The 9921-nt window shown below is 42.1% G+C and overlaps 1 protein-coding gene and 1 pseudogene across 2 annotated transcripts in view; one reads left to right on the top strand and one right to left on the bottom strand.

Moving 5' to 3' along the window:
• Positions 1–10: 10 nt before the first annotated feature.
• On the bottom strand, positions 11–9915 carry LOC309664168 (surfeit locus protein 6 pseudogene; annotated as a pseudogene). The gene has a single exon. The product of its transcript is annotated as a surfeit locus protein 6 pseudogene (transcript).
• Positions 959–9921, top strand: part of PALM2AKAP2 (PALM2 and AKAP2 fusion) — a 503536-nt gene continuing 494573 nt past the window's right edge. Inside the window, exon 1 of the mRNA XM_082469108.1 lies at positions 959–1043. The gene's annotated coding sequence lies outside the window, so the exon portion shown is untranslated. The remainder of the gene's footprint in view (positions 1044–9921) is intronic.

Here is a 9921-nt window from a genome sequence, read left to right as displayed (position 1 = left end):
GGTCGGGCCCTCAGGCCAGGCCGGTCGGCTCCAGGTCCTGGGGCAGGATGCGGCCCCTCTTGCGGGTCTTCTCCAGGCGCCGCTCAGCCTTGGCCGCCTTGTTCTCGCGCGGGTTCTGCCGCCACGGGTCCCGCAGCTGTTGCGTCTTCTCCGCCACACGCGCCGTGCGCTTCTCGCATGCGCGCTGGCACTGCGCCCCCCCCCCCCCCGCCTCTTCTTGCGCTTCGGGGCCTCCTGCAGCAGGTGCTCGTCGTCGCGGATCTTCACGCCCTCGGCCTTGTCCAGCAGGTTCGTCCACTGCATCTTTGCCTCGAGCTCCCGGGCCTGGCTCGCGCCCGCGGCCCGCAGCTCCTCCCGCCGGGCCCAAAGGCGCTTCAGCGGCTGCCTAGGTCCTGCCTGTTAGCGGCGTCAGGTTGCTCTTCCGCTTCTGCCTCTTCTCCTTCCTGCGCTGCGCCTTGCGGGACGGCTTCTCTTCGGTCGCCTCTACCTTGTTGAAGAGCAGCCCCGGCCGGCCCTGCGCCTCCTCGCGGGGCGCCTCAGGGCCCGCTCAGCGTCCTCCGCGCCTCGGCGGCCCTGGGCGCCTTCCGCTTTGCCCTCAGCTCCCGCTGCTGCTTCTCCTTCCGGTCGCGCGCGCTCCTGCTTCCTCCGCTTCCTCCGACGTCTTTTCTCCAAAACGGCGGGAGACAGCTCCTTGGCGCTGCCCTGGCCCCGCGCCTCCGGTATCTTTTCAGGCAGGCGCTGCCGCAGAACGTCCAAGGCAAGTAAAGAGGCTCTTTGTCCAGGCCGTCCGCAGGGGCCCCGGTGGAGCTGGAGGCCTCCTCCTCCTCGGCTGCCACCGGCTTCCGGACCTGAGACTTCTCCGCGGGGGCCCGGGCCTTGGCCTCTGCAGCCTTTTCCTCCCGCTCCTGGGATTTCTTCAGTGCTTTCTTCCTCTCCTTTTTTAGGAGTCCGGCAGCTTCTAAGACTTGAGTTTTGCCAGCCGACTTGCGCTTCTGTGGCTCGGGCCTGGGCCGGGAGCAGATCTTCTTGGCCAGGCTCTGCAGGTAAGCATACTTCGCGAGCAGAGGAGCCATGGCTGGAGGCTCAGGGGTCGGGCGGGGCTCGCTTGGGGTCCTACTCGGGGGAGGAGGGCCGGGGTTCAGCATCCCGGCGGCACCCGGCAGTCCCCGGCCCGCGCTACCCTCACCTACCCGGCTGCGCTCACCAGAAACACTCCATGGATTAGGGTGGTAGTGGCTTGATCACCTGGGCGGTTGTTGGTGCCGTCCTTGAGGACGGAAGAGATTAGGGGAGGTGTAAGTTCGGAGAGCTGTTGCAGGGAAATTCTGCCAAGTGGAACAGGAACGTCTGCATAGGCTTTGGTATGGTATGCAGTAAAGGATTAACCTTTCCCCCAGAGAGGCCTGCCCTTTGCCCTTAGCTTCTGGGAGGTAACCTCTAAGACCTTGGATTGTCCTGCCTGATTTGTTTAACTTGGGGACGTTTGACCATGCCAGATAGTCTATGCTAGCAGTGTGATTTATAGTAGGGGTCCTTGGGTCATGAGGCGTGAACTTGACCTCTGGAGAATAAGGTTGTCCACATGAGCAGTCAGCCATATCTATGTGACTGAGCCCCAGTAAAACCTCTAGACACCAAGGTTCATGTGAGCTTGTCTGGTTGGCAGTAGCTCATGCATATTGTCACACATTGTACCTGTGAGAAATAAACAGTGTCTGCATAACTCCACTAGTGTCCCGTGCTAGAGGTCCCATGCTTGGGACTCTCCTGGACCCTTCTCTATGTACCTCTTCCCTTAGCTGCTTTTAATCTGTGTCCCTGTGCTGTCATAAACTGTAACTGTGAGTATAGCAGCTTTCAGTGGGTTTTATGAGTCCTTCTAGCAAATTATCAAACTCGAGGGTGATCTTGGGGGCTCTCTAACTTGCAGTTGATAACAGAGGTAAAGATGGCCTTGTAGACCCCCGAACTTTGCATTGAGGGTATATACAAATTTAACAAAGAGAAGCCCTGTGTGACTCAGGTCTTATACTCTATTGGTCAGCTGAGTCCAGGGAGACCTGAAGAGTAAAAAGAGAATAGAGAACCTGTTGTCTCTTGACCAGTGTCTCAGAGGATTTCTCTTTTCCTTTATGCCAGTGTCACATTAAGAATCATCTACACTCTTCTGGTAAGAGGGCTGCCTATAAGTGTAACCTGGAAAGACAGCAGAGAAAGGCAGTGCCTTTAGTCATTGTGCATGATGAAATCTGTGGGAAGAAATAACAATCCTGATATGTCAACACAAGTATGGTTTTCATCTAATTGAATCCATTCATCACTACATTAAAAAAGAAGCTGATGCAATTGAAAAGTGAGTTCAGTTAGTCCATCCTCCCACAAAAACAGTCGCGCGCACGTGCGCATGTGCGTGTGTGTGTGTTGATGTGAATCTCATCTTAAAGAAAATGTAAATTCTGGCTTCAGACAAATGAAGGTTTATTTCATATGGCGACCTCCTTGCATACTGCTGATGGTTACAGCATGTGGAATTACTTATAACTAAAGCCTTTGACTGAAAATGTGGACATAGCACTCAATTTATCATCCTCTTCTCTGAGATTTAAAAGCTTTTTAGAACACAAGCTAATACCAGTTTCTGTTTTAACAAATCAGTAAGTATCTTTTCATGGACTAAATGACTTCCCCATTTGGCACCTCTCAGACCACGCCCCTCCCCCACCCCCCTGCCCCCCTGGCTGCAGAGGTTGTAATATATGTGCTGGATACAGGCAGCTTGGAAGAGTGTGTCTTATTTCACAGACTCCAGCAAGGCAAGGGCAGCAAGAGTAATTGTTCAGAACTGTGAAAACCAAACACTCTTTCCTCGATATCTCAGCTTGGATCAGGATTGCATTAGTTATCTATTGCTGTGTAACAAATTACCCCAAATTTAGTGGCTTAAAATGATATACATTTATTAACTCACAGTTTCTGTGGTCAAGAGTTTGGCATAGCTTAGCTGATTCCTTTGTTTTAGGGTTCCTCACAAGACTGAAATAAAGTTGCCAGCTGAAGCTGTGGTCTCATATGAAAGCTCAGCTGGGAAGGATCCACTTCTAAGCTCATCCAGGTTGTTGGCAGAATTCAGTTCCCAGAGGACTGTTTGACTGAGGGTTGCAGATCCTTCCTAGCTATTGGCTGGAGATTGCTCTCCAATCTTTGCCATGTGGACCTCTCCAGCGTGGCCACTTTTTTCATCAAAGTATGCAAGCTGAGAAAGCAATATGGAAAATCTAGCAAGACAGAGATTACAACATAATTATGGAGGTGACATCCCATCACTTCTGCTGTATTCTGTTGGCCTTCTCACTCTCAAGGGGAGGGGATTACACAGAGTGTGAATACCAGGAGGTGAACACTGGGAGCTATCATAGTGTCAGTCCACCAGCAGGACAGGGTCCCTGGTTGAGCGAGTCACAGTAATATCCTCTTATAGGGAATGTGCTGCATGTTTCTGAGTTTCAAAAATATTTGTGGATAGGTTCAGCAGGTGAATTATGTCTTTGAAGAAACTATGATGTCTTGGTGGCAAGTTATGTCTTTATTCTGGCTAATTTTCTCATTTTTCCCATGAAATATTGTTTTCCATTCTCTCCAAAGAATCTGTTTTCTTTCATTCCTCCTTTTATTATAACCTAATAAATGCCTGGTCAAATTAGAACCTGGAAAGAGCTCGGGGTCCTTGAGGTTGGGCAGAATAGCCTAGAACTTAGCAGGTGGGCAGTAATGTGTTGGCTCAAGGCAGCTTTCTGACCTTGGCTTTTCTCAGTTTTACTATTTCTCTTTTATGTTTATGAGGCTCTGAATTAGGCACCCACACAGCTCCAGAGCTGCTTCCTAGCAGTGTCTTCATGACAAAGCATTTCCAGGGAATTCCATGTTTTACTCTCTGGAGTTTTAAAGCCTATTGAATCGGTTCCCACCAGTGGTCCTTGTAGACATTACTAAAAGTTACAGATGACATTCTGACTGAAGACCAATTTGAAGCACCCACGTGTCTTTTTCAAGTGGGCAGTAATCTCAGGGATTAGGAAATTGTTGTTGCTATTGTTGTTTTCGGTCACCAAAAAGTATGAAACAAATTCATCCAATCACTCATTCACATGTTGACCTATACTCATTCGAGAACTGTCATTGACTCTTGGTATTGAGAATGACAAGATGCAAAAGGCAGTCACTACCTTTATTAATCCTCGCTCTTCTTTCCCTTCTTGGCTTTCTTCTTAGCATCCACAAAGGTGTTTGCATGCTGCTCTAGCCTCTCCTAGAGATAGAAAATGTTTTATCTCTAATGCTTGTTAGGGTCCCAGCAGACTCAGAACTACTATTTCCTAGGTCTGAACACAAAGAGTCAAGGGCAATTCTTAGGCGCAATCAAATCAGCAGCTCCTTCTTCATGTTCTTCTGGGGACCCAGGGCCTGTTCAGAGCCTGCCTGCATTGAGCTGGACCCAGGAGTATGCAAGCGTTCTGTTTTCGTAACATGCTTGGGGGTGGTGGACAGGAAAGGGGAGGAGGTGGGGGGATGCTAGGTATCTGACGTCTAGCGAAGATGATTAGAGTCTTTTAAAAGATGAGATCAGCAAATCTCTGAGCCTGTGGTGAGGCCTAGGGGTAGTTTTCAAACAAGTTAGTGTATGCTAGAATCACCTGAGCAAATTTTTCTTAATATACATTCTATTTGCAGATATTTTGATCCAGGGGCGGTCAAAACACGGCCTAGGAATCTGCATTTTCACTTAGCATTCCTCACATTACAGATGCTGAAGGTCTAAAAAGCACCGTTAGAAACGGTGAGACTTTAGCAAAATAGGTAGATCACATGTAAACCATAAGAAGAAAAATCCAGAGAATGAATTTACTATTTGTTTTTCCCTTCATAGATTTCAGATATATAATCATAAACACAATACCACCTACTTGTTATTTTTGACCAGAGGTGGAATGGTTTCAATGCTTATTAAATGAGGGAAAACTGAAAGCTGTAATTAAACCAACTGGCTACTTAATTCGGTCATTCATCTACTCCATCGAAGGAGCATTCATTCATTTCCTTTCTTTTCTTTGATTCAAGAACATAGTCACCTGTGCTTTATGAATGAAAGTCAGCAGCCTTTCACAGCTAGACAAAGCCAGCTTGGGACAACCAGACAACGTCTCCTCTATATTTATGCCTTTAAATCACACCCTGAGTAGCCACTGTTGTTCTCTCTTGAGGAAAACAAACCAAAGTTTGGAATTACAAAGACTCAGAGGGGGAAGTCTAGGATCTGCTTAAGGAAAAAAGAGCAAGATACAAGATAAGAATATAATATAATTACTATAATATAACATCCATCTATATGTACATAGATATGTAATATTTTTATGATGCAAAATTTTATGATTTTTATGAAATATTGTGCTGCAATTTTTATGAGGAAAAAGAGGTGAAGATAGACTCTACCCTGTTAATATTTTTTCCCCCTTTGGGCAATTGGAGATGAGATTGGTGTGGGAAATTATTAACTTAATTTTTTATATCTGTGTAGTATTCTACCTGTTAACAGTGAACCTATAATTTTTTGGTATAAAAATTAAAGAACAGTATGTAATAAGTGCAGGGAAATTCCAGCTTTCAGGTCCAAAGTCTAGGGTATTTTAAAGTTAAAGGAAGAGGCTAGGTATGGAGGTAGATGGACTCCAATTGCCCTCCCATCAAATGCCTTTGCTCAGTGTCTTTCAGGTTAGATTTGCTAATGATTTGAGATGATGGACTGTTTTTGCTTTCTTCTTTCCTCAATGTGTGCATGCTACAAGGGGTTTCACTCTTAGCAAGAGGCCAAGTGGGGATCAACATACAAACACAAAGCACCCCCCAAATGAGTAAGAAGATGGCAGGATTTCTGATAAGACATCAAATGTGCCCTGATTTTGGAGTTGAGAATTTTGTTTGTTACTGAAAGTGACCAACTGCTTATTCCTTAAGAGTGACCAGCAAAAGTCCTGGGGCCTGCCCAAGTTTTGAGGCAGAGGTAGGGAAACCATTCATTCATTCATTCATTCACTAAATAAATTTTTAAAGGTGAGTAGAGGGCCAAAAAAAAGTTGGATATTGATTTCATCTGCTAGTAGCGCTTGGTCAACAGCTGGTTATTTTAGCTATTATAATTGAAAATCGGTAAAATTCAATTTATAATTTAAGAAATTACCAAAAGCACAAAAGGACAAATATTATGTGATTCCACTTTTATGAGGTACCTAGAGTAGTCAAATTCATAGACAGACAATAGGATGCTTGTTGCCAAGGGCTGGGGGAGGAGAAAGGGAAGTTAGTGTTTAATGGGTACGGAGTTTCAGTTGGGGAGGATATAAAAGTTCTGGAGATGGATGGTTGCACAGCAATGTGAATGTACTTAATGCCGCAGAACTGTACACCTGAGAATGGTTAAAATGGTAAATTTTATGTTATGTATGTTTTGCCACAATTTAAAAAGATAGAAAATGCAAGATGCTTCCAGAAACCTCTTCAAAGTGCAGCTTTCTTGGATCTTACTACCCTTGCAGTGTGGACCTAATTCTTACAATTCAAGGGGAAAGTACTGAGGTGACCAACTGTCCCACTGTGCCTGGAACTGAGGAGCTTCTCTGGATGCAGGACTTTCAGTGCTAAATCAGAAAGTCCCAGGAAACCCAGAGCAAGTTGGTCACTTGAACAGTAGCCACCACAAGCACACCTTGTGTGCTTGGAAGAAAAACAACAGGATGGCAAGATTGTTAACTGTGGAGAACAAGGTGAAGTAGTGGGTGGTGAGGCAGAGTCTTGATGGGGTAAGCAAGACCAATCAAGTCTTCCTGCACCTACAGTAGTGGAGATGCTTTTTTTTTTTCTTCAATTTCATTTGAAATCTGAATTGCTTTGACTTCTTTTAATTTACCTTTTCGATTATCAGTGAACAATTCGAATAAGAAAATGGTACAGACCTAGAGTTGGAGGTGCTGGCAAAGGATACGCTGCAGGACATAATGCAGAGACTGCCTGTTCTGTATGTGTCCACGTTAACCCCCCAGGTCTTCTGCAGAATAAACAAATAACTGAAATGGCTTCCTTTGATGACCCATTTGGCTGCCGGAGGGCAAAAATCCCCTGACAGTCCTTTTTGCTGGCTGCTGACTGATCAGCGTTTTACCGAAGCAAGAAATCAAAGTGGCTTGGTTTTTTTTGTCTCCTCTAGTTCTCTTTCTCATATTTAAGTCATTTTATTTTGTATTATTTTATTTTATTTTTAGAGGAAATTAATGTATTGTTGTTTTCCCTTGTGCATGATTAAATAGTATGCTAATAATTTTACCTATGTCTTTGAGTTATTGTTTGACTATTATTCTGAAGGCTCCACTGTGAACGTGTAGATTAAAGAGAACCTGGATCTTTTCTGGTCCTGGACCCCTTGGGTCCTTGGCTTATCTTCTCTTGGCTCCTGTCATAATGCTTATGTGGCGATTGGGCTCTCTGGCTCTCACACACTAAACTGATTCTTGGTCACATTTGTTTCTGCTTCTGGTTCTTGCTCTAGTTGAACAGGGTGGGTTGAATCTACCCTGGTGACAACAGTGGTGGCATCTGTGTTTTAATTCTGTGGCCTGGCCATTAAGTGATTTCTGTCAAGTGGCAGTTGATAAGAATCTGTAATCTGATTTATATGACCCTTTTTGGTTGTATGCCTGAGGATTCTGATTGTTCCTGGCACTTGAATGCAAGGTTGAAAAGTTTTTGGTGTTTTTTCTTCCTAGATTCTCTCTGTTTATGTATTTCGGTTTGTGTCAATTTGACTTCCTCTGACCCTCAAGCCTTTTTTCTTCTTTCAGAATTCTGGTAATTTTTCATGTGCATTTATTGTGGTCCCAGTTGTGCCAATATCTACTAAGTTAAAATTCCTGCACCAAAATTAAAAGGAAGCTGAATCCTTAGTATTCAACTGTCTGCTTTTGTTATTCTTAACAACTGAATAATGCCAAAATTACTTTCTTCAGGATTTATAAAATAAGGCTAAAGAAAGGAGGTTATCACTATTGTTTAAAAAAAAGAAAAGAAAAAATAATGGACCTAGAAAAAAAGAGAAACTATTTTGGTAAATTCAGAGGGAAAAATCACAAAATTACACAGATTTTCAACACTGTGTTTCCCAAGAGGAACAAATGGTGATTAATTACATGTTTTTATTCTTCAACTGATCAATATCTTTAATAAATATTAGTGCCTATATTTTTACCTTAAATTCTTAAACTCCTCTAACTTGTATAAGAGTTGATAAAAATTCCCGGTTTATAAATATGAAATAGTTTTTGAGCAAACAGAGATACTTTGTCTACCTCTAGAGAGAGTTGATAAGTTAGATTATAAGATCTCAAAATCATTAGATTTTGCTCCATCAGGAGCAAATACCTTTTCTGATTAACTTCTATAAAAATTTCAATATATTAAGTGCTTATATAAATGTAAAATAAGAGAAACTAAAAATTCTAAATATGATTTAAATATGTTGACTATATAATAAATTTTTTTTGCTAAAGCTGTAACCTAGGGAAAAAAAGGCTTAAGTGTGATATTCATTTACAGCCTTGGATACTAGGTTAGAAAATCAAATGGAAAAATTTGCTTTAAAACATGTTGGAGATTTTAACATATCATAATGTAAAGGTATGGAAAACAGCTTTTTGAAATATTCATAATCAAGATGACTGAAAATTAAACTGACTTAATAAATTTGTTTAAAAACAATTTTATCTCTTCCCTCTATGCCAGTCTTGGATAGATTTTTTTTCATGGAAAGCCTAATTAATTTGAATTTCCTAAATTCTCTCTTAGTTTAGCTGGTTAGATTACCTAAAATCACTTTGTTTAAGATTACAAAATCAAGGAACTATACTCAATATCTTGTAATAACCTACGTGGAAGAGAATGTAAAAAAATTATATATATATATATATATATATATATATATATATATAAATAAATAAATGAATCACTTTACTGCACACCTGAAACTAACACAATATTGTAAATCAACTATATTTCAGTAAAACTTTTAAAAAAGGTTACAAAATCACAAAATCATGTGTTCAACTGAATTAAATTATAAAAGGTAATTTCTTTATAGAAAGAGACCTGTGGACAAAAATAGCTATATAGTTCTTGCTTTTCTGCTTCAGGTTTTCTGTGTCTAGAGAAAAAACTTGATTGCTCTGGTTAAAGACAGCAATTACTAAAAATCCTGAGATTATACTGGTATAATTATTAAAAAATAAATATCAGTATACAAGATAATGGATATATTTTGTCTGTTTATCAAGGGGATTGTTACAGTTTATTAACATGGCAAACTTTATATATTTTATGCATAGTCTTATATATTTAACAGATGAAACAATCATAAACTCACAAAAAAGTTGGAAATACTGCCAAGACCTCTTATTTCCTGAGCTATTTGAGAGTAATTTGCAAACCCGATGTCCTATCACTGTGTGATGTGTATGATATTTCCTACAAGGCCATTCTTCCATAAAACCACAATACAGCTATCAAAATTGGGAAGTTAACTTTGTTATGTTATTACTGTACAATCCTCAGACCACACTCAAGCTTCTAATAATATCCTGTGTAGGAAAAGACCCAGTTCGGAATCAAGAGTTGCATTTGGTTGTCATGTCTCTTTTGTCTGGAACAGTTCTTCACACTTCCCTTGACTTTCATGACCTTGACACCTTGGAAGATTATAGGTCATTTACTTCATAGAGTGTCCCTCAATCTGAATTGGACTGATGCTTCCTTATGACTAACACAGGTTATGCATCTTTGGCAGGAATAGCACAGAAGCGATGCTTGCTCTTCTCACAGCATCCT

The sequence above is a fragment of the Balaenoptera physalus genome (genome assembly GCF_965194825.1).
Source record: "Balaenoptera physalus genome assembly, chromosome: 7".
Taxonomy (NCBI): domain Eukaryota; kingdom Metazoa; phylum Chordata; class Mammalia; order Artiodactyla; family Balaenopteridae; genus Balaenoptera; species Balaenoptera physalus.
Note: the sequence above shows the minus strand (reverse complement) of the source record. Positions and strands in the feature narration are given on the sequence as shown.